Genomic DNA, 24684 nt, shown 5'->3' on the forward strand with positions numbered 1-24684 from the left:
TAATCTTCTGGTTGGAATTTAAGAAATAAACTAATTAGCTGGAATTTGAAATTTGGAAAATACAGGTGCAGTAGAGAAGTATTTCTCTAGATCAAGCAGGAGAATACAAATTAACTCTCAAATTACGTTAAAATTATCTAAATAAAACACACCTTTGCTTTAAATATACGGTACATAGCCACATGCCTACCACTGAATCTGCCTTCAGAATCAGCTTCTTTTAGTGGCTAGATGAAAAAGATGTTGAAAATAAGAAGAAGGCATCTGCAATCCAGCAAGTACATGACACCTCCATCTCACTGCCAAAAAGGACTTGGAAATATGATTTCTGAATGAAAAAAAAATTAAAAAAAAAAGGAAAAAGAAATTTAAATTTGGTGGATCAGAGCTAGAAAAGCCAGTTAGAAACAGTAGCAGTGGAATAAGGAATAAGCAGAGTGTAGTAAGATAGTAAATAACCTGGGAAAAGCACATTGCTTCAGAAAATCACCCTTAAAAAGAAAGAGTGGTGTGGTGAAGACAGAATGCGGTGGAAACTTCTCTGTGGTTCAGATTGACTGAAGAAAATGTGAAGGAGCATCTTCAGCAGTACTCTTAGGAAAAAAACAAGAGCCTTGAACTTTGGGTGGTGACACTGATCAATGGCAAACCAGGATCCAAATCCAAATCCTAACTGATCTTGCTGCTGGACATTGAACTAACCTCAGTGACTGGCTCCTAGCTTCAGTTTCTTGTACTGTGATCATCCATTAAGACCTTACATTGAAGTCTATTTAATAACATTGAGGTGACTGACACACAAAACATGGAGCCTTACAGTCAGAATGGCTTTCTGTATCTTTTTTATTTTTTCCCTTGGATGCTTCATCCATAATCATCAGATCACTCCACATCCATCAATATATTCTACAGTTTTACTGCTTTTAAGCCTGTGGAGTGTATTTGCTGTTACTGTATGTTTTCAGAACTTGAATGGGACTTTTTCAGAGCTGCAGATCTAGGAAATGATTGCTGCTTGCCTTTTTCTCTTTGGTGACAATATTACTCTCTAACAATGAAAATTTTTGATGAGATATGAGATAGTTGATGAGAAATAGTTTTTTCAGTCATGCTGACTGAATTGAGCAACTGACTGATTATGAAGCTTCCTCCAACAAAAGCAGCATACAACTATTTTAATGTGCTGGTTTCACCACTAAACATTACCCACTGGCACTACCAGGGTAAACTATGGAAAGAGATTCTCTTTCAGAAGTTTTTTCAAAAGCTTTCTATTAGAAATAAAGTTGGCAATAAGTGATTATTATACATTAATAGCAGTGTCGCTGCTCAGTAGACAAGTCAGAACAGTAGGACAGTTAATTTTCTTCTTGTCTGCAGTGCTGGTATTGCACTTGGTATACGTGTGCCCATTTATTTCAGTCGTTCCTTTCTGGTCGCTGAGTAGGTACTGAACATTGGGCCACTTCATCTAAATTTGACTGTGGTGGGATGGAGACCACAGAAATATTACATTTCTGCATATTTCATGAAGACAGACATCCACATAATTGAGAAATGGTCCATGGAGAAAAAAAGCTACTAGGCTTAGCCTTTAGTAAGTATCAGAGTGTCCACAGAAAGAGATGTCAGGTTCCAGATTTTGTGCTACTGCTGACAGAGCTGTGGGTTATAAGCTCTTCTGTAGGGCTACAGACAGGACTTGCTATCAGGGGATATCTAGCTTATGAAAAGATGCTTGTGAGCAGAGAGCTTTCATAGGAATTACACTTGCTAACTGGGGTCTCCAATACAAGAAAGACAGGGAGCTGTTGGAGATGCTCCAGAGGAGGGCCACAAAGATGACTGGGGGCTGGAGCACTTCCCCCACAAAGACAGGCTGAGGGAGCTGGGCTTGTTCAGCCTGAAGAGAGGCTGCAGGGTGACCTAACTGCAGCCTTCCAGTACCTAAAGGGAGCCTACAAACAGGAGGGGAGCCCACTCTTTACAAGGGTAGGACAAGGGTAAATAGTGTTAAGTTGAGGGAGGGAAGATTTAGGTTGGGATATCAGGGGAAGTTCTTCATCCAAAGAGTGGTGAGGCGCTGGAACAGGCTGCCTAGAGAGGTCGTGGATGCCCTGTCCCCAGAAGTGTTCAAGGCCAGACTGGAAGGGACCCTGGGCAGCCTGGTCTAGATCTGGAGGTTGGTGGCCCTACCTGTGGTGGGGGGGGGTTGGAGCTTGATGATCCTTGAGGTCCCTTCAAACCAAGCCATTCTATGATTTTATGATCTTTGTGGCCAGAAGGCCTCAGTGTTGTTGTTAATGGTTTCCTGAAGTTGAGACATCCTGGATAACAGCTGCGAAGTGACATTATCTTTGCAGCCTGAATAAGAAGTGTCTATGTTACTGGATTTCTGAGGAAGCTGTGAGGATGTAAAGGTATCTCCCCTTCTGGTGGTAACACCATTGCTCAATCTGTGTCTGCATCTGCCATTTTGCCACTGAAATCTGGCATCAGCAAAGTAACCACAGCTCTGTGGAAGGGATTTAAATGAGCTGGCTAGTACTGCCTTGCTCCATGCTTTGCTGGAAGGCTGAAAGTACAAGAGGATGCAGGGAGGTGATAAGATTTTTGCAAGAAGGTTTTTTTTTTTTATTTCTAATAGTAATTTCTTGTTTATATCAGCCACCATCGAAAAATAACTGCATATGCTTCAAATTTGGGAAAGTTGCCATGCTTAATTAACAAATACCTGTGTTACTTGTTATACCGGGCTTCTCAGTTAATCCAGCTCTGATAGGAAGAAATGCTAGCTCTATCGCTGGAAACATTTTAAAAAGTGGGGAACAGACTACAAAAAGCATAAAAACAAATTTAACTTGGAGCTTGACTCCTAAATTTGCATTTAAGGAAGCAAAAATACAGCTTCATCTGAGACAGTATGATTCAGTGCTACTTTTACTTACTTTTGTATTAGCACATAGCTAAAATAGCTGCATTCTGACCTGTTTCCTTCTGAGCATCACGGGAGACATCTTTTATTCTGGCCACAATTCTTCATCCTTCCTGTCGGCTGTGACCTCCTAGCAAAATTGCTCCTTCCAGTCTGTGCTGATTGGCATTAACCTGCCTGCTGGCTGAGCTGCTGTGAGCCCTTGTTGCTCATAATCAGACTGCAGCTGAGAAGGACACCAGGAGAGGCACTGTTAGAGCACGGAATATTTTTGTGTATCTTGTGTTTTTGCTACCAAAATGCACTGTGCATTAAGAATGTGGTACACTGTCCTTGTGTTCTTCTGGAGGCATGCAGAAATATTAATAAACCAAAGTAATATCTCCTGCCCATTTTTGCTAGTTAAATCTTATTAACTGTAACAAAGCTGTAAGATAAGATGGATATAATGTTCGTCTTCCAAGAAATCAGAATTAAGATCTGAGACATTGGAAATGAATTGTTAAAAACTGGAACAATTAGAGAAGGAACATGGTCTGTAGTTTCTATTGTCTTTTAAGCTAATGAGATACATCCGTGCTACAGGGAAAATGAGGTTAGTTTAGTTTTCTCACTGTTCTTCCCATTGTAACTTACAGAACTGGGTCATTTGGAAAATATCTCAAGACTTGACATCCACATAAATTTACCATTAAAATTATTTAAACCAACAAGCTATTAACAAAAGCTGCATTCCTTACAGAAGGCTTAGAAAGGGATGAGCCTGAAAGCGATCAACCACAAATTACATGACCTTGGGAGTTCTGCTCAAACTCTTACCTGTGCCCAGCTGTCAAACTTTTACCTGTTTAAGAGCACAGCTTGCCCTAACACAGGAACAAGGGTTTCTATGGAGCCCAAGTTGTACCTGTAAGTAAAAGAGGGAAGCAACACAGCTTCAAAAGATCTAATATTATTTCTTGTCTGCAGCTAACTTTGACATCTAAGTCAACCATCTAATGTTAACCATATATGATATGTCTGAATTTTCAGAATTATTCCAACAAGTGACCCTCCTCCTTGGTCCATATGGATTTACAGGAAAAGCATTCTTACATGTAGCTTATGCTGTGTAGTAAAATTACAAATAAATGTAAATAAATTTCTTATTTACACTTTTAAAAAGTTGTTCCTGTAGGTATAAATGCCTTTAATATCAATTTATGCTTGCAGCATATGTTTGTTTTTCATATTTCTTTTGAACCATGAAAAGAGCCAGTGATAGTTCGCATTCATATTGCATACTCAGACATCTGAGAAAACACAAGTGAAATTTGTTTGTTGCCTTCTCTGGGCTAAGAACGATGCCTTAAATTATTCAGCTGATCATGTCTAAGCCAAAACTGGACTGAAAGCACCACCTTTGGAGAGATATACTTGCTGCCTTGTCTCTTCACAACATCTAATAACTTTTATATCTCATTTTCACATGCATTTTGCCACTTAAATGCACTCTGTGGTCACCCCATCTTGCCATTCCTAGCCATTGAGCAAATTCAAAGGTGTACCCACAGTCAAACAATTTCTAATTTCTAATTGTGAGTCTGAGTATTTCTAGCTAACATTTTACTTCAGTTTAATTACAGACTTCCATGAACACACAGTATTCCCTTACTTTAGAGGCTGTATTTGCTAAAATGGACAGATGAATTAACACATTGCTGTCTCGTTTAAAAGGCTGGTCACTGTGTGCAGTATTTATTTCTAACACTGCTTCTTCAGAGGCCTGTTTTCTGATATCCTTGTCTTCCCCTCTGGCTAACTGTGGAGTGAGAAGAAGGTAGATGTCAATACTCACCCGCCTCCTGGCAACCTGCAGTGCAACCAGGCACAATGCACTGCTGAGGGTCTATGCATGGGGTCACACAGAGCAATGTGATGGCTTTTTTTGTATTGGTTAACTCCAGAAGAAAAATAGCAGGACAAAAGCCAACAAAGGCACTGCTAAGATGACAAAAGGAGGCAGAGGTGTGAGGCATGTGTGATGGGCACAGCCCTTGGGCAGCAGAGAGGCCTTGCTCCCAGCCCTATGCACAGTCCCTGGGCCCTGCAGCCTGGGCTGACCCTTTGTTTCTCAATGAGCATCCACGCTCTTTGCATTTACCATGTCCTCTCACTAGGGGGATGTGTGGATTTCAAAGTGACCATAAAGCTGCCTGAAATCAATGGTTCACCAACAATTTTAATAACGTCCGTGTTTTCTTTTCTGTGAAAACAGATGCTAAAGGAATGCCTGATGTGAATGAAAACTACAGTTCATACAATGAACTCAAAACCTTAGTTTGAACTCTCACCTCAGGTTTCATGTCTGCTGTTTTTCAAAGCAACACCTATGTCAGTGTTCTGGTGACCTTTTAAACTGCAAGTTTTTGGGTCAGGAACTACTCTCAATGGTATCTGATTCCCACAGTGCAGCACCAAGCAGTGGAGATTGCAGGTTGCCACTATGTACCATGGGTGTGAAATAGCAGCAGAAATGTGTGCAGGGCAACTGAAGGAAAAACTTAATCATATATGGCCTTTAAGTATTGACTAATTTATTTAGCACTTGAAAAATATTTGGGGCATGTAGATATGTCTTTAATACTGTAAATAGCTACTGCTGATAGTCTCTAGCTGGATTCAAGGAATACTGTTGGTCAGAAAGATCTTCCCTCCTGTTTGCTGTTGCTCACAAGAGCCAGAAACAGAAATGTCATTCAGATTCAACTACAGTAATCTTAATATTAAAATGTATCTTTTATGAAAAAACTATTTTTATTTTGAGGAAACTAAACTATGTTGCATTAAAGTGCCAGAAGTTCTTACAGTTAGGAATGCATGTGATTGATATGCTCATTTTCTCCTGCTATTTTATGAAATTCTCAGGATATAAATTGTTTTCCAGAATCATAAAATGTTTTAGGAGAAATGTAGGTTGTGGAGGGTAGATTGGATTTTTTAGGAGTGAATGGCAAAGCTGTGGACAAATAGTGATGACAGAGTAATATTTTGATATGGTAATAACTCTAGACAGAAAATATTTAGCTGAAGAACATAATAGAGGACACTTTCTTGATTGCTGAGAACTAGTATTAAGTTAGTTCTCCCAGAAAGCCTGAAGACACAAGCAGATCTGTTTTAACTCAGTCCACTGGAATAACCAGGAAGAGTGGAAAATGGTTTCTTTAACAAAGTGAATTAGGTCTCTTAACTACATCAGCTCTCTGTCATCTTGAACTGCTTTATGGAATGAACAGCTGCTTAGCTGATAGCAAATAATACTTGCAGCGCAGCCAGAGGGTCCTGGCAGCCTGTGCTAGATCTTTCAGTCAGTATAAAACTTCTATGTTAGAGTCATAAATATATAAAGTTGGAAAAGCCCTCTCAGATCACCTAGACCAACTGCCAACCCACCGCCACCATGCCCACTGACCACATCCCTCAGTGCCACATCCACATGGTTCTTCAACACCTTCAGGGACTGCACCACCTCCGTGGGCAGCCTGTGCCACTGCCTCACTGCTCTTTCTGAAATTCTAACTTGAAAGATAATATCTTAAGATAATATTGTTTAGTTTACCTCTCTCATATATTATTCAGGAATCCTTAGTGCTTGAAGATCTTGTTTTGTTTCTAAAAGAGATCCATGAGGTAAGGTTTTGCTAAACAAACAAAAAACACTAAACGCAAACTCATGAGAATTTTACTAGATAATAGCATTTCTTTCTACAGGCAAAAAATTTGCTCATTTTTCAGTAATGTCTTTCAGGCCCTGCCTGTACCACACACAGGTGAGGAGATCCCCAAGGAAGGACAAAGATGTTTCCCACAGCAAATGAAGTATGGTTATCTTAGCATGTTGCCCATGCTCCTAGTCTGCTCTTTTGGGGTGCAGAAATTCTGTCCTGGACTACACTCTCGAGATGAAAGTTCTCCAAATTCTGTTAAAAGTTTGGGCTCCTCCAATGGATGTTTTTCTGAACAGACAAAAATTTCTGGGTGAAAAAAAAACAGCCTGCCAAGGTTTTCCAGCTGGCTCTGGCTGTTAATGTGCAGAGGAGGCATGATGTTTTTCATAGCTAATAAAGATGTTGATGCCCTACTTTATCAGGAAGCTTAGTTTTGACTATGGGAATGTGACTAATTCTTCCATGGATATAATGCTGGCAAAATAACACAATCAGTGCTGATTGCCAGCTGAAATCTCTCACCTAGCACCACCTTCTGCTGAATTAACACTTGCCTTCCCCATAGCCTAAATATCACTTGCAGGCCCCACCTTGCATTACCAGGCTAGTTTTAGCATTAGAGGTTTCTTGAAAATTCCTGCCCATTAAGTTAGTCCACAGAAATTAGAGTTCATTGTAACAAAATGGCTTTTTGGATAGGACCTTAAATCACAAACTTGCATCAGGCTATGATCTGCTTTTTTGCCAAGTCCTCCCAGCTGCCAATTGCTAGTAACAGCCTGATCAACTTGCTGTACAATTAACAAATGTACAGTTAGAAGAGTAGCATGGTTAGGATGGCATTTTTCAGGTTTACAGCTAGAAAGATTATTGTGGTGGAAAGAGACAATCAAAAATGAAACGCTCACTCATGTCCTAGACTCAGAGCAGAAAACTCCAAAAGGAGGGATCTCCAGAAAGGAGCCCTTTCCCCCATGGCAGTCAGCCCTTAAATGGGGTCTAGGAGAGGTGCAGCCAGGCTCCATCCCTTTTGGTCACACAGCTGAATCGCCTTCACCTGTGCTCCATGGCTGACCCTGTGCTTCCTCAGATGATCAATCAGTGGTTCAGGCCCTGACTCAACAGTTCCCATACACTTACCATGATTAATCACTTTATTGTAGCTGAAAATGAGAAGGAGCTGAAAGGTGAAAATTTTCAGGGTGTCTGTGTTGAAAAGGATGGGTGGGTACAGCCATTGGTGCTGGCAAAATCTCGTCCAAAGTTCCCCGCAGCTTGTGCTGCACTGATGGCACTGGATGAGGGATGGAGTTTGTCCAAGTCCTTTGAAAGGACTTGGGCTGGTCATATCTCTAGTACTTGTCTAGTAGTTCGTGATATACAGGTCCTTGTCTGCTGACGTGTATATATGCTTTCAAGGGAAAGTGTTAGAAATCCTGAGGACACTGCAAATTCAGCTGTGCACATGCAGAGTGGAAGTATTCTGTACGTGTACATAGATAGTGGGCAATCTGAATTTCCCTTTGCGACATTTTGTTACGGTTGCTTAAATCTTTGCACTACTTTTTAGGGCAGCCTTCAAATTATGAGCATGTTTTGTGTGCCTCATCTGAACACCCTTCATAGTGCTTAATCTCTGAGTTTTAAATACTTGCGAGGAACACATAGTATATGCAAGACACACTGGATTATTCTTTGCTTTGAAATAGGACCTGATTTTAAAGACCTTATTATCAAGGTCACAGTAACAATATATTAGAACTCTGAGCATTACTTAGTAGGAGAATTTTAACCCTGAAGTTAAAAGACCTGATTATCAGTATTGAGTGTAATCAAGTAGAATGAGCATATAAGAAATCTTTGCAAGCAACACAACAAAGCAGCTCAATGTTGTTTCCCTTGCAAGGCCACGGCCTTTTCATCACATTGACTGCACAGATATAGCTGGGCTTGCAGTGTTTTCTTCCCTGTCTTTGTGATTATCACTAAGCAACTGGCCCCTTACTGTTTCTCCACTCAGAGCTGTTTTATAGAGATTTGCATCATTTTGAACTTTTTCTTTTTTACAAACTGTATTACAAATTAATGGGCTAAAAGGAAAGTGCCTTGGATGAATGACATTGCTTTGTAGAAGAATTATGGATTATATTATCTTCTCCAGCTCTCTATGGAGAGAACATGAAAAGCTTCTCTGCAGCCCCCACAGCACCCTACTGCTGCTGAAATCTTGCAGGTTTGGAGGTGTTTCAGCGGTGTCTACAAACAGTGCATCAAATGGATGTGCTTGTACATAAATCTAGACATTGTAGTTCAACAGTTGAGCAAATCATATGCTGCCAGTGAAATTTAAGACTAGAGATATTCTATGCAGAAATCCAATTAATATGACCTGTTTGTCCTCTGAGGTTAAAATCTACTGCAAAAAGTATTTCTGTACTGCTTCTTGTAGCTTGCTCCCTATGAGAGTGGATCTCTCTACAATCCCAAAGTACTGTGTTGAACAAGAGCAAGCGCTGGATTCTGCACCTGCCCCAGGCCATCCTCTCCTGTGAATCCTGATGCCCTCTCTGTTTGCCTCCTCCTGAAGTTCTGTCTGGAGACTGAGCTCACTGCTGCCATTGGGCATTGATAGAGAGCTGGGCCTGCCCTGCAGACCGAGGCCAGGTCTGGGCCCTTGCCCTACAGGGAGAAATTATTCCATGCCGGGGAGTCCGGGCATTGTGGAGTCCTATTGCAGATTCTAAAGTATGAAGAAGGAAGAAGAACTTACTCATTTTGCTTTTTTATTTTTTTATTTTTTTAATTGTTTAGATTTGTTTTGTTATTATTTTCTGTTGTTCTTTTAAATTGCTTGTTGTCCTGTCTTGAAAAAAGTTCTAATGGAGCAACTGGAATGGACTTTCATGCTGAACTTCAGCCCTTCTTCTAATCCAAACCAAAGTCTTCTGCTTCTCCAAAGGAACATCTGCCTCTGTAGTTTCTCTTACACTGCCTGGAGGCTGCAGGGAGCTCGGGGCTGTCTGCTGGACTCCTCCTGATGTCTGAGTGCAGCAGCTCAGAGGATGCCAGACCCAGTCCTTCCCTCTTCCTCAGGGCTTGCCTGGATGTTGCAAGGAGATCACGAGTCTTTCTGTTGTCCCTGTGCAGTAGCTCAGAGGACACCAGTCCCAGTCCCAGTATTTCCCTATTCCTCAGAGCTCGAGAAAGAAGAGGTGAGGGGTCTTGGGGAAGGATGAGGGATGGGGAAGAAAGGTGTCAGAGAGCAGCAGCTAGTGCAAGGCCTCTGGCAGATGGTGACAATTCAACGCTGAGATTGAAACTCTGACCCCCTGGCATACCACTGATGGATGTGGCAACGTCTTCGGGCAAGCATGATGTTATAGTGCTTGCCCTGCCCTGATGGAAGTGAATTCACCTCCATTGGTTCTTCCTCTGGAGGTAGGTCCACCTCCATGGGCTTGATGTCACCTTCAGGTGGATCAATATCTATCAGCTTGGCTTTGCTGGTGCTTCTCTGAAGCTTTAGCTTCTTTGGTGGAGGAGGATCCATCCTCCTCCAGAAAGGCTCCCACAGTGGGAGGGAAAGCCACTCTCCAAAGTGTTCCTTGTGTCAGTTGTTGCTGCTACCAAGGTGCAAGTTGCTGTGCAACTGGTGTTTTGTTGTCAGGGTCCCCATATTTATATAGGTCATCAGCTTGTGACATACAGCCATGACAGTGTAACCCTAAGAATGTTCCATGATGACCAAAACGTGGTTGTGTTGGGCAAGGGGAGTCTGTGGCCTGAGAGTTGTCTTGATCGCCACTAATGGGATTCCATAGGACCCTATTTTCAAGCCAGTTTTATTTAATGTTATTATTGATGACTCCAATAAAGACTTGGAAGTTATATTAAGTAAATTTGTGGAAGATGCTAAAGGGAGTATTGAGAGATAAAATTATTAGAAACTGTATAAAGATGGCAACAAAGATGGGGAAGTAGGGCAAGACATACGAAGCATAGCTGAGCTCCCTGTGTTTGCTCGGTGCAGAGCAGAGGAGCTGAGGGGAGGCCTGATGGCGGCTGCAGTTCCTCACAGGGGGCGGAGGGGCAGCGCTGAGCTCTGCTCTGTGTGACAGGGACAGGGCCTGAGGGAACGGCATGGAGCTGTGTCAGGGGAGGGGCAGCCCCCTGGGGGTTAGAGACAGAGTCTATGCCAGAGGGCAGTGGGCATGGAACAGCCTGCCCAGGGCTGTAGGCACGGCCCGGAGTGCCGGAGCTCAGGGAGAGTTCGGGCAACGGTCTCAGAGATTGGGTTTGGGTTTTGAGTGGTGCTGCGTGAAGGTGGGGTTGGACTCAGTCATCCTTGTGGGTCCCTTCCAACTGAGGACATTCTGTGATTCTGTGAAATAGACCTTTCTGGCACACTCGCTACCTTTGTTGCAGAAATTGAAGATCACACATCAGCTATAGGAGAGATAATTTTCAGAGATATACCTAGATTTCCATTCTAAACACTGAGTGTAGAAATGAGAGTAGCATGCAGTACCTGCCCATACTCTGTTCCTGTCTTATGCTTTTTGAATCTGCTTAGAAAGAGTGGCAGCTTCCTGTAAAGATCTAAGCTCTTACTAATAACAGCTTAGATTCTTTCTGGATATCACAGGATATCACCTGCATAAAGCTCTTTATTAACTGTATCAACAAATAAAGACAAGAGAAAAGGATGTCCTGGAGATTTTCCAGTGTGGATTCCATCCCTTTTTTATTCCACTATGAAATTAAGAAATTTCCTAGAAGGTCTGAAGCAGCTTTCCTCCAGGAACCATTGAAATGATTTATAACAAAGCAGCATGATGCAAAAGTGATATGTAACCTTGCAGTTTCGTAATGACACATATCTAGTGTTTATTAAATGGCTGTTGGTGACATGAGTTACTTGCTTGGTCCCTGGGTGAAGCTGATCCCCTTCAGCATCAAATGTCTTCTCGGAACCAGGAAAAAGCAAGTGACTCTCACCTGCCCCTTTTCATGCTTTAATCCACTACTGAATGTCCTGGATTTACAGGTTGGTGTGTAGTAAAAGTCTGTATTTTTAATTCAGGATTTAATTCAGCAGCTCATCGGGATTGTCGATTCATCCTTATAGTGGATTTTCCTGAACAATTAGCTGGAAATTGTCACATTTTAATTATCTTTACAACTTCTGATAGTTTCATTTGAAGAAACCTCCTTTTTCACGTGAACAGGAGCCATTTTGCAAAGACTATGAGAAGTTCCAAGTCTGAGCTACAGGCATAGCAGGAGATACCGTTCTCACGCCAAGCAGAAACACCACGGCAAGCATGCTCCTGCCCCAGACACTTCAGCCTTGAAGCCTGAGGCTGCTGACACCTTATTGGAGCCTACAAGGTGATTTTCTTCCATGGCACATGCATTCAGTATCCAGGTCTCTCCTCTCCCTCTTGCCATTCCCCGTGCTTTGTGCGTGCCATGGACTAAGTTAGCTGTGCTCATGCCTGGAGTGGCAGAACTTCCCTTCCAGCAGCGCAGCAAGCCTCCATTTATTTTTAATTGCTCCCCACCGTGTAGGCCAATTAAGGATGAAGCCAGCAGGGCAAGGATCACTCACAAACACTTTGAAGGGAGCAGACCCAGCATTTGCTTCGCCGGAAGGCTGCCATTCACACATTTGTGCAAGAATGCAAACAATTGGGCTCTCACAGTGGGATGGAGCTGCCTCGTTCAGTCTGAACCACTTGCTAGTGCAGATGGCAGCGAGAGTGGCAGCACCGCTGAATATTATCCCCGGGGTTAGAAACTTTCCAAATGAGATTTACATTTGTGACCCTCCCCATTTCAGCAGGAAGCACTGCTAGGGAAGCTTTAGGAAATGCCTCTCATTGTCAGCTCCTGTTTGAGCTCGGGGTTTCATAGCCCTTGAGGTTCAGCAGGCTTAAGTACTTGATCTTTTGATAATATGAAAGGGGAAATGTTAGAGGATAGTAAGCACTGCTTCCATTTTTGGCTCATGTATCATGCTCCCATAATTATCCCTTTAAAATTCTTGTCTGACATTTCCCTAGCTTGAGAACATGGCAGAACAAGGACTAGCTGGGTATCCTGAATATATTTCCAGGAAATCCTGGATGGAGGGTTTGCTGGGTAGATAGGAATTAGCAACCAAATGTTTTAGATGCTGCTGGAAATGTGTCTGCAGGAGCTTTTGGTGATGCTGTGAGCTCTGTGCACTGTCCCGGTTGTGGAAGAGAGCTGGTATTCATCGCCAGGTTTGCTCAAAACTGGGAAATAACAGCGTATGGAGTATCAAGATGTGATTGTTAAAGTGGGTCTGCATCAGCTTCCAACCATGGCTTGTGCATTATTATTTGTCAATTTGTAAATTTATTTGTAATTATTTTTTTGTTGTTTGTTTATGTGGAGGGGAAGGCCCTAAAAGAGAAATGTTATTAGCAGTAAGCCGCTTGTGAATGGATTAAAAATTGTGGCTGCAGCTCATATCCATCCACAGAAGGCTTTTTTTTAGAGAAAGACGTTCTCTACAAATTTTCATTATGCCTCTCACTGGGCATTTGGTTGGGGAATCCCTGTGTGCCCATAAGGGCTCATCTCAGGCTGCACATGCTCTTCTTCACACAGCAGTAATATAAAATGATGCAGCTCGATTGAGACTGCAGTTCCAGTGCATGTGGCTGGCTTCAATTTTACATGTAAGACGTGCAGCCTTGTTCTCCCACATTACAGAAACGTAGCATTCTCACTTGTGTGTAAATCCTGTTTTTCCCCCAGAAACTCCTCTAGGTGCCTGTGAGGAGGTGTGGGTGAGGCCATTGCCAGCTGTTGGGTCACCCCCAGCTCCCTGACCCCGCTGTGCTCCTTTTCACTCCTCTCCCTGCTGCTCTGCCAGCAAAAAAAGAGTGCTGGTATCCCAACAGCAAGCAGGGCGAGGCATTTCCCAACACATGGAGCCATGGGGCTGCACTCCTTAGGGGGAAACACTGATGCTGCAAATGAGAGAAAGGTTGTGCTGCTAAAAAAAATTGAGTTTCTGCTGTTCACTTTGCCCTGATCCCATTTTGTTTCTTGCTGTGTGGCTGCTTTATAAAATTTCCCTGCATACAGATTTCTGGGGATACTGCAGCTTTCTGCAGAAAGTCGTTGTGAGGATCAGGGAGCTGAGAGCTGCTACGGCAAGCTACCTATTAACGTTGCTAAGGGTATGAGTTTTGTTACATTAAATGTATGTCAGCAGTCAAGTAAAATTTCAATTAAATTTCATCCTCCATGGCACCAAGAAAAGCGCTGTTATCTTACAAAATATTCACATCTCTGATGGGTGCAGCTTTGTGCTGATTTTTAAGAAACTAACCATTCTATACCAAATATATGTAACATGAATTGCTGCTTTTTTGTTTCCCTTTAGATACCTACAACATTACTATAAATACATAGTAATAAAAAGTCAAAATTCTTCAGCTGTCTTTTCTGAAAAGAAATGCAATTTCTTAAATAATGTCTAAAAGGAGATGTATTTGTGCATTACACTTATTTCATTTGTGTGATGAAATAATATAATGCCTGCCTGTATTTTAATCTGGCATTTGGTCATTGTACTGCATAGAGATAGAGCAGTTTTCTGATCGCAGAGCTGGGATTCTCCAGCAGATGCAGAATTGTTTTCAGCACGGCAGAGAGCTGTAGCCGGGGAAGAGACAAAGCTGTTCATTGTCAGACAAGGGTTTATCTCTCTGGTTGCCTGTAGTGTATGGTTTGTAAGTTAGGATATGACTGAGTGTCTATATTTGTAAGGCTGCTATAGAAATCTGTGTGTGTGCATTTGGAATGCAGTTTTTCAAAAGAAAGCTGGATGTGCACTCCTGTATGCAGTTAGTCATTTTGCTATGATGCTTGTTTCATGAAAGCTCAACAACTGTGTTACAAAAGAAACAGTATTATGATCATTTGTCTTGCTTTCCCCAGGATTGACAAATTCATCGTGTATCAATACATCAAAAGAAGTTTATATGGTAAAGCTGTTATATCAGAGGAAAACCAAAACATTAGATAAAAGGAAACTGCTATCCTATATTCATGAACACCTAACAGCATTTAGGAAGACAGCGTTCAATTTAGACCAAACCCTATAAACTGTATTATATCAGCTATGTTATCTCACACTGGGGATTTGGCTTGTTATATTTGCTTCCCATGTTTTTTGCAAGCTTTGAAAGTTTTGTTCAGATTTCTTAGTAAGATCAGCATCACATTTCAGTGGACAGAGAATGGCTGGGTCTGCATTGCTACAGCGGTCTGAATATTTTTATTGAGAGAAAAAAGCTTTTGTCTGTGGTTTAGAAAATGCTCCGTTGCTTTTCTGTAGCCTGAATATTCCTTAAAGTAGCTGAAATAAGGAAACAGAAGAGGCAGCCTGCCATGACAATCCACGCTGCTTAAACAGCGTGGAAAATACAAGATTGACACCAGGCTTCAGAGCCACCCAGAGCAACTCATCATCTAGAGAAAGAGGATGGACTGGGCATGCAGCAGGGGTCAGTTGGGAGAGAGGATGGCCAAGCTGCGGGAAGGCAAATGGAAAGGAAAGTCAGGGAAATTTTGGAAATTTGTGATGGGAAAGAGATGGCTTCGGCTGAAAATATGAGCTGGGATTCTGAGGACCTGGGTTCGGTATTCGCTTTGGTTTGCAGTCCCAGCATCACAGTAGGTGAAGCAAATTCAATATTTCTGTCTTTTAGTTGCTCGTGGTGCCTTAGAGGTAGCAGTTTATCTGTACACAATAGCCAGTAGATGAGGTGTTACACACAGTTGAAAATACAAGTCAAACTGCTCCTCAAGACCATCTTTCCTCAAGATGATCATAATAGGATAAAGAACTTTTGGTCTACAAGCTCCATAGATGTTTGTGGAGTTCTTTGTTTAGAGAAAGGGGTCATGGAAAAGTGTTTTAGGGCAGTGGTCGTGGTACTGAGCTTGACAGATTTGAGGAAGCATCTGGACATGGACATGAGCACTCCCAGATACATGGTCTGATTTTTGGGTGGTCCTGTGTGCAGCCAGAAGTTGGACTCGGTGATTGTTATGGGTCTCTTCCAACTCAGGATATTCTCTGATTCTATGAAATTTCCATGGGAAGTTCCCTGGTAGCATTCCTGTCTGCTCAAGCCTCCATCACCTTTCCCAAAAACTTTAACTTTTATCCTGTCCTGGCACAAATATTTTCCTTTTATTTTTCATCTGATTTCAGCGTATGTGCAACATCTACTATCCAAAAAATGTATGTTTTCTATTGCAAGAGGAATTACTTTTCTTTCCCCCATTAACATCAGTCACAGGTGCAAAAATCTTCCTGACCCTGTGAGGGGGTTACGGAGCTGCAGAACCAGCACTGCAAAGGGGCAAATGGTGTTCAAAGTCTGTATAGAACTCCAGCAAGCACAGAGGCACTCTTCCACCTTTATTTTCACACCATGCTGAGGGGAGAGACCACCAAACTGAAATTAGCACACCCCAGCAAGCACCTGGAAAAGCGTAAAGGAGGACGTGTTTCAGAGGGGATCTGCACAACTAACACTCCGTTGTTTTGATTTGTACAAATATTTCAGTTATACTGAAAAACAGGCATAGAAGGGATGGTCTCATCTTCATGCTATGCCACAAGAACATTCCTATGAGATTTTTTTTATCTTTGTTTTTTGAATACACATTTTTATGGTCTAAACACGAAAATAATGGATGTCTCCTCAAAAATCATTGTGCCTAAAATGCTAGCGGAGATGACTTCTTACCCAAATTATGGTGTGCTTTATTCCTCTAGCACAGCCCATGTTATTAGCCCAAAATTGCAATTGATGGAACAGCGTGCCAAAGATTTTGTCACTGATTATCATTCTTTTCAAGGGAGGATGCTTGCGATTTGGGCTGAAATATGCTAATAACTGAAAACCCTCCACATGTGAAGAACTCAGCACTTCACACTCCTCCCCATCCAAGAGCGGGCAATGTGATACACCACCTGCCAGGCACTTGCAGAGGTAAAGTGGACGTTCCACAGCATCTCACAGAGTGAGTGATATAGGTAGCAAGGTGCTGAAGGATGCAGTGCTGCTGCTGCCTTTGTACACCGAGCAGCCTGTGGATGTGGGCTGGAAGGAGCTCTGCTGGTGATGTACAGAGCGGCTCAGCTCTGCGATGCTTCCGTACCAAAGTGAAAAAGTTTGCATGCAGATTTCTTTGTTTCTTTACGAATTTGCAAAATAGCAGCTTAAACACACACGAGAATAACACAGAATTATTTTCATAGAGCTTTAAAAAGATTGAGAAAGAGGGGGAGTGCTGACTGCTCAGAGTGATGCAGAGCTGTTGCAGCCTATTCATTTCATTCATCCCAAATATCCAGTCGCAGTTTAATTCCTAGATGCACTGTATTCCCTTTCCTATATAATCAGCCTAATTTGTCTTCAGCTGCAAGTGAACCAAGCTTCATTTAGTTAAGCAAGCTAAGCAAAAACATTCTTTGCTCACAGATGGGTGAGCCAGCCGATATCTTAAGATAAATGACGGGAATTTTGTGTCCTTTTTCCAACGAGTGGAAGGAATCCTACGGACAGAAGAATGACAAAACAAATTCTGTCCCTCTCTGTTTTTAATTAGTTAAACAGAGAAAGACTAATAGATCTCATCCTGGAATCTGGAGTCCTAATTTGCAATATTGGATGTTGTTTTGACTTAAACTGGCACTTTTAACAAATAGACTTTTCACTGGAGGTTTTCAGAAAGACCATGTGTAGTATTAGATGAGAAGTACTTAATTAACGTAGGAAAGCGCCAACAAACTATCAGCCAGCTCTGACTTGTCTTGGATTTGAAATAAAAGGTATTTGCTCTGTGCTGCCTGCCTGGCAATTACCACTAAATGTGTATGGATTTAGGCCAATTCTTAATGAAAAAGGGGCCAGCTAACAATAAATGTCCCCCATGTTGCCTTGGGTTGCACTGATAGAGCTGTGAATGAATCAAGCAAAATGCAAACGTGAAATCTGGCTGACCCCAGGGCACCCAGGGGAGGCCGGTGGTCGGCTGCAGCCCTCCTCATCCTCGTGCCCTGTCCTAGGGCACCTGCAGTACCCAAATCTGCTGTCACTTCTCTCTCCCACATAGCCAGGAGATTTGCAGAATAGCTGCGAGAAGGCATGGTGTTGTCCAAAGGAGCATATGCAGAGGAAAGCGCTGAAAATTCAAACCCTTTTAACCCCCGCAGTCACAGTGAATACTAGCAGAGTGAGATGACCATTTTTCAGAACTATCCTTGCCCCTGATTGCATTCAGGGGAAAGCAGGCAGGGAGCGGAGAACGATGTGCCTTGCCAGGCTCTAGCATTTTCTTTGTGAATGAGCAAATGCTTCAGAACTATTCAGTGTACCTCAATACTGCATCTCAGTGCTGTGCTCCACCAGCAGCAGGGCAGAAGTGAAATCGCAGAATATGCTGAGTTGGAAGGGACCCACAAGGATCACCGAGTCCAACCCCTGGCTCTGCACTGGACCACTCAAAATTCAAACCAAGGGACCTCAGCTGCCCCTCATACAACTTGCCTTTCAGACCCTTCACCATCCTTGTAGCCCTCCTTTGGACACTCATAGCTTTATGTCCTTCTTATATTGCGGTGCCCAAAACTGCACCCAGTGCTCAAAGTGAGGCCACACGGAGCAGAGCAGGACAACCCCTTGCCTCAAGCAACCTTTCCTACTCATCTCCATCTTCCCAGGAGGAATACAAGCAGGTGGAGCAGTAAAGGACAACGTGTGCCCCCTGCCCTCAGCCCAGGGACACCAAAGGCACAGTGATCCCATCTGCCTGGGGCTGCAGAGAAAGGAGGCAATATTTGCTTTACAGCCTCCGAAGAAGAAAACTTTGCAGAGATAAAGTTAGTTTAGTTCTTCCAGAGACTGCAGAGGGAACACAGATACTGTGAAAAGCCCAAACATCCTACCAGCCCTCAGGGAAAAGGCTTTTGGTCATTAGGAGGGGTGACTGCCTTGAGACTGGTGAGGAGCCAGGCAGCTGGATCTCCTTTTTCTGGCTCCCACTGTCTGTCATCATGATCTCCTTCTCCATTGCAAGCTCTTTTGGACTTTGAGCAGCCAGAAGTCAAAGTGTATACTGCCAAAGCATGTAGTGCTCCCCCCAAAACACTGGCAGTGCCTGAGTATGCTCTGAAAGGGACACAAGGAAGAAGGGATGGGTTGGCAGCACACAGTCGCTGCAAGGAGGGTGACAATTGCTCACCAAATGCACCAGCACACGGTGGGAAGTAATGGCACTGGAGGAAGTGATGGCAATGAGATATCACTGCCTCTTTTATTTCTCTTTGAGATTTATTTTTTCTGTTTCTGTCTTAACCACTGAAGTTTTCCAATGAGTCCCATCACTGGTATCAAATGAATGCAAGCAAACAATGAGTTTTTGCCTTCAGATGAAAATGGAGCTTCTTGCTCCTTGCATGCAACTCCCACTGCACTTCTCTGAGTATTTGCTAAAATCCAGAGGTCATGTCAGTACAAAGATAGAGTCCCAGGAAGAAAAATGGGTGCTGCCAGGCTGTTGTGTGGTGTAAGTCCTCCTTCTGTGAGGTCAGTGGGGATTGTCCAGGCATGCCCTAAATTATCAACTTAGAAAATAAATTTTCTAGGTTAGCCAAGCATGGCAGCCAAATGAGGATTTTCCTGCCATAATCTCCAAGGCAGAGGAGTGGAATAAGATGCAGCCCTGGAAAGGGCTGGTCATGCTCCTTGCTGGCCACTCAGCAGTGGGATCACGTTGTCACCTGCAGCCCTCAACTTTGCCTGGTAGCAGCACACAGCCAGCAGCCCTCACACTGACTGACTCCAGGTGCCTTGGGGGAGCAATCTTCTGCTTCTGCCTGCAGCACTGCTTGCCCCTATTAATCCCCTCTGTCCCAGTGCCAAAACTCAGCCCACTGCCATTTGGACCAGCAAACTGCTCTTCTTTCTGTTTCGTTTTTGAAAAAGCAAACTTTTCATATACTAAGTGTTTTCAGGTGCCAAGTAGTGCACGTAACTGAAGAAAGTGGATAATTTTTGAGCACAGGGGGTTGTGCGCAGTATCAGAATTAGTTTTGCTTTTTTAAACCAGACATCCAATTGCCACTAACACAGTTCAGACATGAAACAACATTTATACCAGAGAGAAAAAAAATAAAATAAAATGCATCGATTGACCAAAACGTGCTATGCCTCTGAACACTGTGCAGCAATCCAACCGGCAGCAAAACAAATAACTTATCGTAGCATTGGAATTACGTGCACGTAGTGGGAAATTCTTTTTTTGTTGTTCATAAAAGGACTTGATCACATGCCATTATTCCAAGAGTAGCTGAAATCTCTGCAGGCCTTTGCTCTGTAATCTAAAAAAGCCCTCTGCTTTATACTATCATGGGCTTTGGCAGCTATAAGAAAATGCAAAATGATGGCTGTGCTTGTATCGATTATCATCCTAATTCTGCTTCCAGTGAAGTCCATCACAAACCTGCCGCAGCCTCCCATGGGAGTGAGTGCAGGCTGTGTATAATTGTGGTTGCTTTAATATAAATTTACTTGACGCTTGAAATTCTGCATTCCTGCTGCAGTTATGCTGTGAATGGCATTGGATTAACTGACTCCCAGGAAAAGGCTGAGACCCCTCTCACTTCCACGCTCTGATTTTCTGCCTGAAGTGGGACCTGCAGCCCCGTGGGGGCTTTTCTCCACTCCACCTGTGCCCTCTCCATTCAGTTACCTGTGAGATTCCTTTGAGATGTCACATCTCTGTGATGGATGCAATGCCCACTGGTAATTGTTCATTTTGATGCTCTGCATTACTTCTCTGCTTCATGTCTGGCTCCTTACCCTGTTAGGTATTTTACAACCTCTCTGCCGACTTCAACTGTCGGTCACTCCAAGTTCTCTTTGCTGCCCACCTCTTTGGCCTGCTTTGCTCAGCTTCCATCCCTGGTTCTGGGTCACAGCAAATAAGCATGCTTTGGTTGAATGCTTCCTTCAGGAGGAGCAGAAGGTTACATCTTCTCATATTCCTAAAGCTAATCAATGCCCTTTATCAGTTCCTTACATTGTTCAAACACAGTATGTATGGCCATTTAGTCTTGCCAGTAAGGCACCATCTGCCGTGACTTTCATTCATTTGGCACAAGGGGTGGCTGCAAGGCCATGGCTTTATCCAGAGTCTATTTTACGTTTGTGGTCTGGGTGGAGAAACAGTAATGGAGACATTTCTACCATTGCTAAAACCCAGATGACCCTGATGCTTTGTTGTGCAGAGAAGCCCACACCAGGGAAATTTACCTCCTCCCAGCTCTCTTACAGAATGTGCCCTAGAGCACAGCCTGTGGACAACAACCTGCACATTACCTACTTCTCCTGCAAATCTGAGCAAGCTCAGAACCCTAGTGAAACCTGATAGGAGATCCTGGGTGGCTCCGTGCACCTGCTAATTATGAACTGGAACCTATGCTGCTTATGGAATCACTTTTCCTTCTGTCTGCAGATCAGCAGCTGCCAGTCAGCGTGGCACCCAAACTGTGCACAGAGCTGCTAAGGGAAGAGGAGGAGCAGTGTATCATCACTGACTTGTTTTTCATTGCAGAGAAATGGCGCTGCCCTAGAAGAACTAGAATATTTCAAAGCATCACTTGCAAATGCTGATGTGGAGAATGATAGGTACTGGGTGAGTGCAGGTAACCAGGTAAGACTTTAGAAAACACGCATCTTCAAAGTAGAGAAGTCTCAAATTTGTGTTTTAGAATAAGACTTCTCTCAGCTGAGCTGTTGCAGACAAATACCTGAACAATCTCCAGCTAAATATCAGCAAGTTACATCTATCCCTGCAAAAAAATCAGTGAGACTGTGAGACAGCTCTGGGGGAGGGCTGCACAAGCCAGTGGACAGGGATGTTCAAAACAGTGATCATGAGGCCTCCCCTCAGCTCCTCTGCTTTGGACTGAACAAACCAAGGGACCTCAGCCACTCCTCATACATCTTGCTATCTAGATCCTTCTCCATCTTTTTCCTCCCCTCCAAGCCAGTCTGCTGGAGGACCAGCTGCCCAGTGCCCAGCCCTGCTGGGAAAGAGGCACTGACACTGGGACAGGTCAGGGCTGGAAGTGCAATGACCATCCACTGGGTCTGGAGAAACTTTTTGTAGTTTTGTGAGTTTTGTTCCTTTGTGAGTTTTGTTCCTCTGACAAACAGGAGTTATTTGAAATGTATTTGCATAGCAAGTATGCATTAAAATGCATGAGATGTGCAGGGCTGTGGCTGGTGGAAGAAAAAGACACGCAATTCATAGAAACCATAGATTGTTATGACTCCAGAATTGACATATTTATATGCTTGGCTGTTCTTAAATTTGTTATTTTCTATTTGTCAAATTGAACGTGTGTGACATACATATCATCACAGACCTTCCCTACCTTTCATTGAGGATCTCTTCCAGTGCAACCAATGCCATGCCACTGGTTTCAAAGCAATGACTCCCAGGCAGAGACTGGAGATCCCATCCAGCCTGAAAGAGAAGTACACTTGCCAACCTAAGATATTTCTTGAGAATTCATTTGGTTACAAATCACAGCCAGGAAACAAATACAAATCCTATGTGATGTGTCCAATCGAGACAGTATTCTTAATCCTTTTGCAGTTGTCTAAACACAGAAAAAAAAAAGCAAGATTAAGAACTGCTTTGCAGAGGATCAAAAAAAAACATTTACTGAGGCACAGCATGAAGAAATGAGCCTCATGAGTTTGCCCCCACAAGCTCTTCACTGGCCAACAGCTGGCTCATTGCAAAGACTCAAATCATGGGGCAAGTTCTGTTCTGCTGATGTAATAGCCTGTCATTTTGATTGTACAGAGTAATGGGACAGGCTGGCAAAGGATGCCTTAATTAACCACCTGTTACAGTCAGTGTTACAGCTGGAAAGATTGTCATGGTGAAAATGGGAAAAGAAACAAAAAGGGGAAGAATACTCACCTGTATCTGAAGATCTAGGCTTGCAAGAAAGACTCTACAGAGGAGGGAGCTCCAGAAAGAAACCTTTCCCCCATGGCAATCAGCCCTTAAATGGGGTCTAGGAGAGGTGCAGCCAGGCTCCACCCCTTCCAGTCACACAGCTGAATTGCCTTCACCTGTGCTCCATCAATCAGTGGGTTCAGGCCCTGACTCAGCAGTTCCCATACACCACCAATGATGCTGCCAGACATGAGGCATGGGCTTCCATGGTCAGGAATGTGGCAGGTGCATGGGAACTGCGAATTGGTGGGGAGAAGCAGAGGAGTGCCTTTTGTCCAGAGTGTGAGGCTATAAACTGACAGCCTGTGACTTGGCAGAGGTGTGATAGAAGAGCCTCACTTCACGTGTGAGATAGTAGAGAAGCTATACAGCTTCAGGCAAGGAGCTCTCTCTGAGAACAAAACAAAACAAAAACATACAAGAAAAATACTATATATTTTTAATGTTTGTGTGGCACTCGGAAGCTGGAAATTGTTATAAGTGCCACATATTATGTTTCTTAATGTGTAAAACGGTGACTAATGATATTACATTCGGCCATACAGAAGCCCTTGGGATGCAAATTCATAGAGATGCAACAAATAACCATAAAATAAAAATAGAAAAAAAGAAAAAAAAAAAAAAAAAAACGGAATAGGGGAAAACAAAAAATACCCCTTACTTACCCCAAAAAAAGGATGGGGAACAAAATCCCTCTTCCCATTTCAGTGCGGATGTGTCGACTAACAGTTGGCTCACCTTCCTGCCTCATCCTTCTGTGCTGGAACTGCCCTTTCAAGCTCACACTCTACCACCACTCCCAGCATCAGTCTACTCCAGCACCTCCCAGGCTCCATCCCAGGGATCCCTAACATCTCTCACAGATGGAGGAGCCTTGCCAGGCCCTGGCTGAAGGGGCTGGAATGCAGAGTGGTGTGAAAAGCCCATCCATAAAATACGAAAAAAAGCCCTAGGATTTTTTTTCCCTAAGTCCATGTATAATAAGCTGAACTTGATGAAATGTGCTGGATGAATGCATCCTTCGTGAGGCTGTTTCTAGGGGAATGAATTTTTTTATTTCTCCTTTTAATTAGCCAGGCTTAAATTAGCAGCATCTACTGTTGATATTCCTCTGTGAGCAGTGAGAACATTTTCAATCAGGAGCCTTATTAATATGCATAAAAGTGATTTGTTTTGATTTCGATCTGGAAGGGTCTCTTTCCCCCCAAGTTTCCATTTCTGCTCTAAACAAAGGTGGAATCACAGTGCAGTGGCCACGTACACATGTATGAGAGTTGCTGTTACCTGGGGAAACCCTTTGCAGGGAACTTCAGGAACTCCCACTGGGCCAGCAGTTATTCTGCTGTGTTTTTCTGTGCTGAAACAACAGCCCAACCTGGGATGGAGTGGGCTTGCCCAGGCTCCATGCTCCATTGATGGATTATTAAAATGAACACAGTTAAACTGTTTTTGATGCTTTTTATTTTTATTTATTTATTTTTCTTTTTTGCTTCCCAGCAGCTCTGGGACTCTTCTCAGTGACCTCTTCCTCTTCCAAACGGTGGTTTTGAGCAAGAGGAAAATATGAGTGTTTTTCCATTAATTCCTGAGTTGCTGCCCCAGCATTTGTACACTGATGCTACAGAGGACCGATGCAGCTCTGTGTGCAGAAACACACCCCGTGCCTTATATGGTGGAGGTCTCCCCTATGCAAATGGAAGCAGGCGGTGGGTGCAGACCACCATGCTGTCCTCAGGTATGGACAGTGGGTCCTGCTCCTCGCCCAGCCCCAGGCTCACATGCAGAATGCCTGTAGCACCTACCAGTTCAGCCACAGGATTTTCCTTACATTCAACAGATGCATATTTTAATTTCAGCTTATCAGAAGTTTTCTTCACTCCCAATTAATGCCACTTTTTATGTGGCTTTTATGTTTTTTCCTTCTGAGAAAATCCCAGAGTT

The 24684-nt window shown here is 43.2% G+C and overlaps 1 long non-coding RNA gene across 1 annotated transcript; it reads right to left on the reverse strand.

Moving 5' to 3' along the window:
* Positions 1–8872: 8872 nt before the first annotated feature.
* Positions 8873–23097, reverse strand: LOC104911540. Its single transcript, XR_793985.3, has 3 exons — positions 22705–23097; positions 22148–22239; positions 8873–9745 (listed from the first exon to the last, which is right to left on the reverse strand). It is a non-coding gene; the product is annotated as an uncharacterized LOC104911540 (long non-coding RNA).
* Positions 23098–24684: the final 1587 nt, after the last annotated feature.

Source organism: Meleagris gallopavo, chromosome 6 (assembly GCF_000146605.3).
Source record: "Meleagris gallopavo isolate NT-WF06-2002-E0010 breed Aviagen turkey brand Nicholas breeding stock chromosome 6, Turkey_5.1, whole genome shotgun sequence".
NCBI classification, from domain to species: Eukaryota; Metazoa; Chordata; class Aves; order Galliformes; family Phasianidae; genus Meleagris; species Meleagris gallopavo.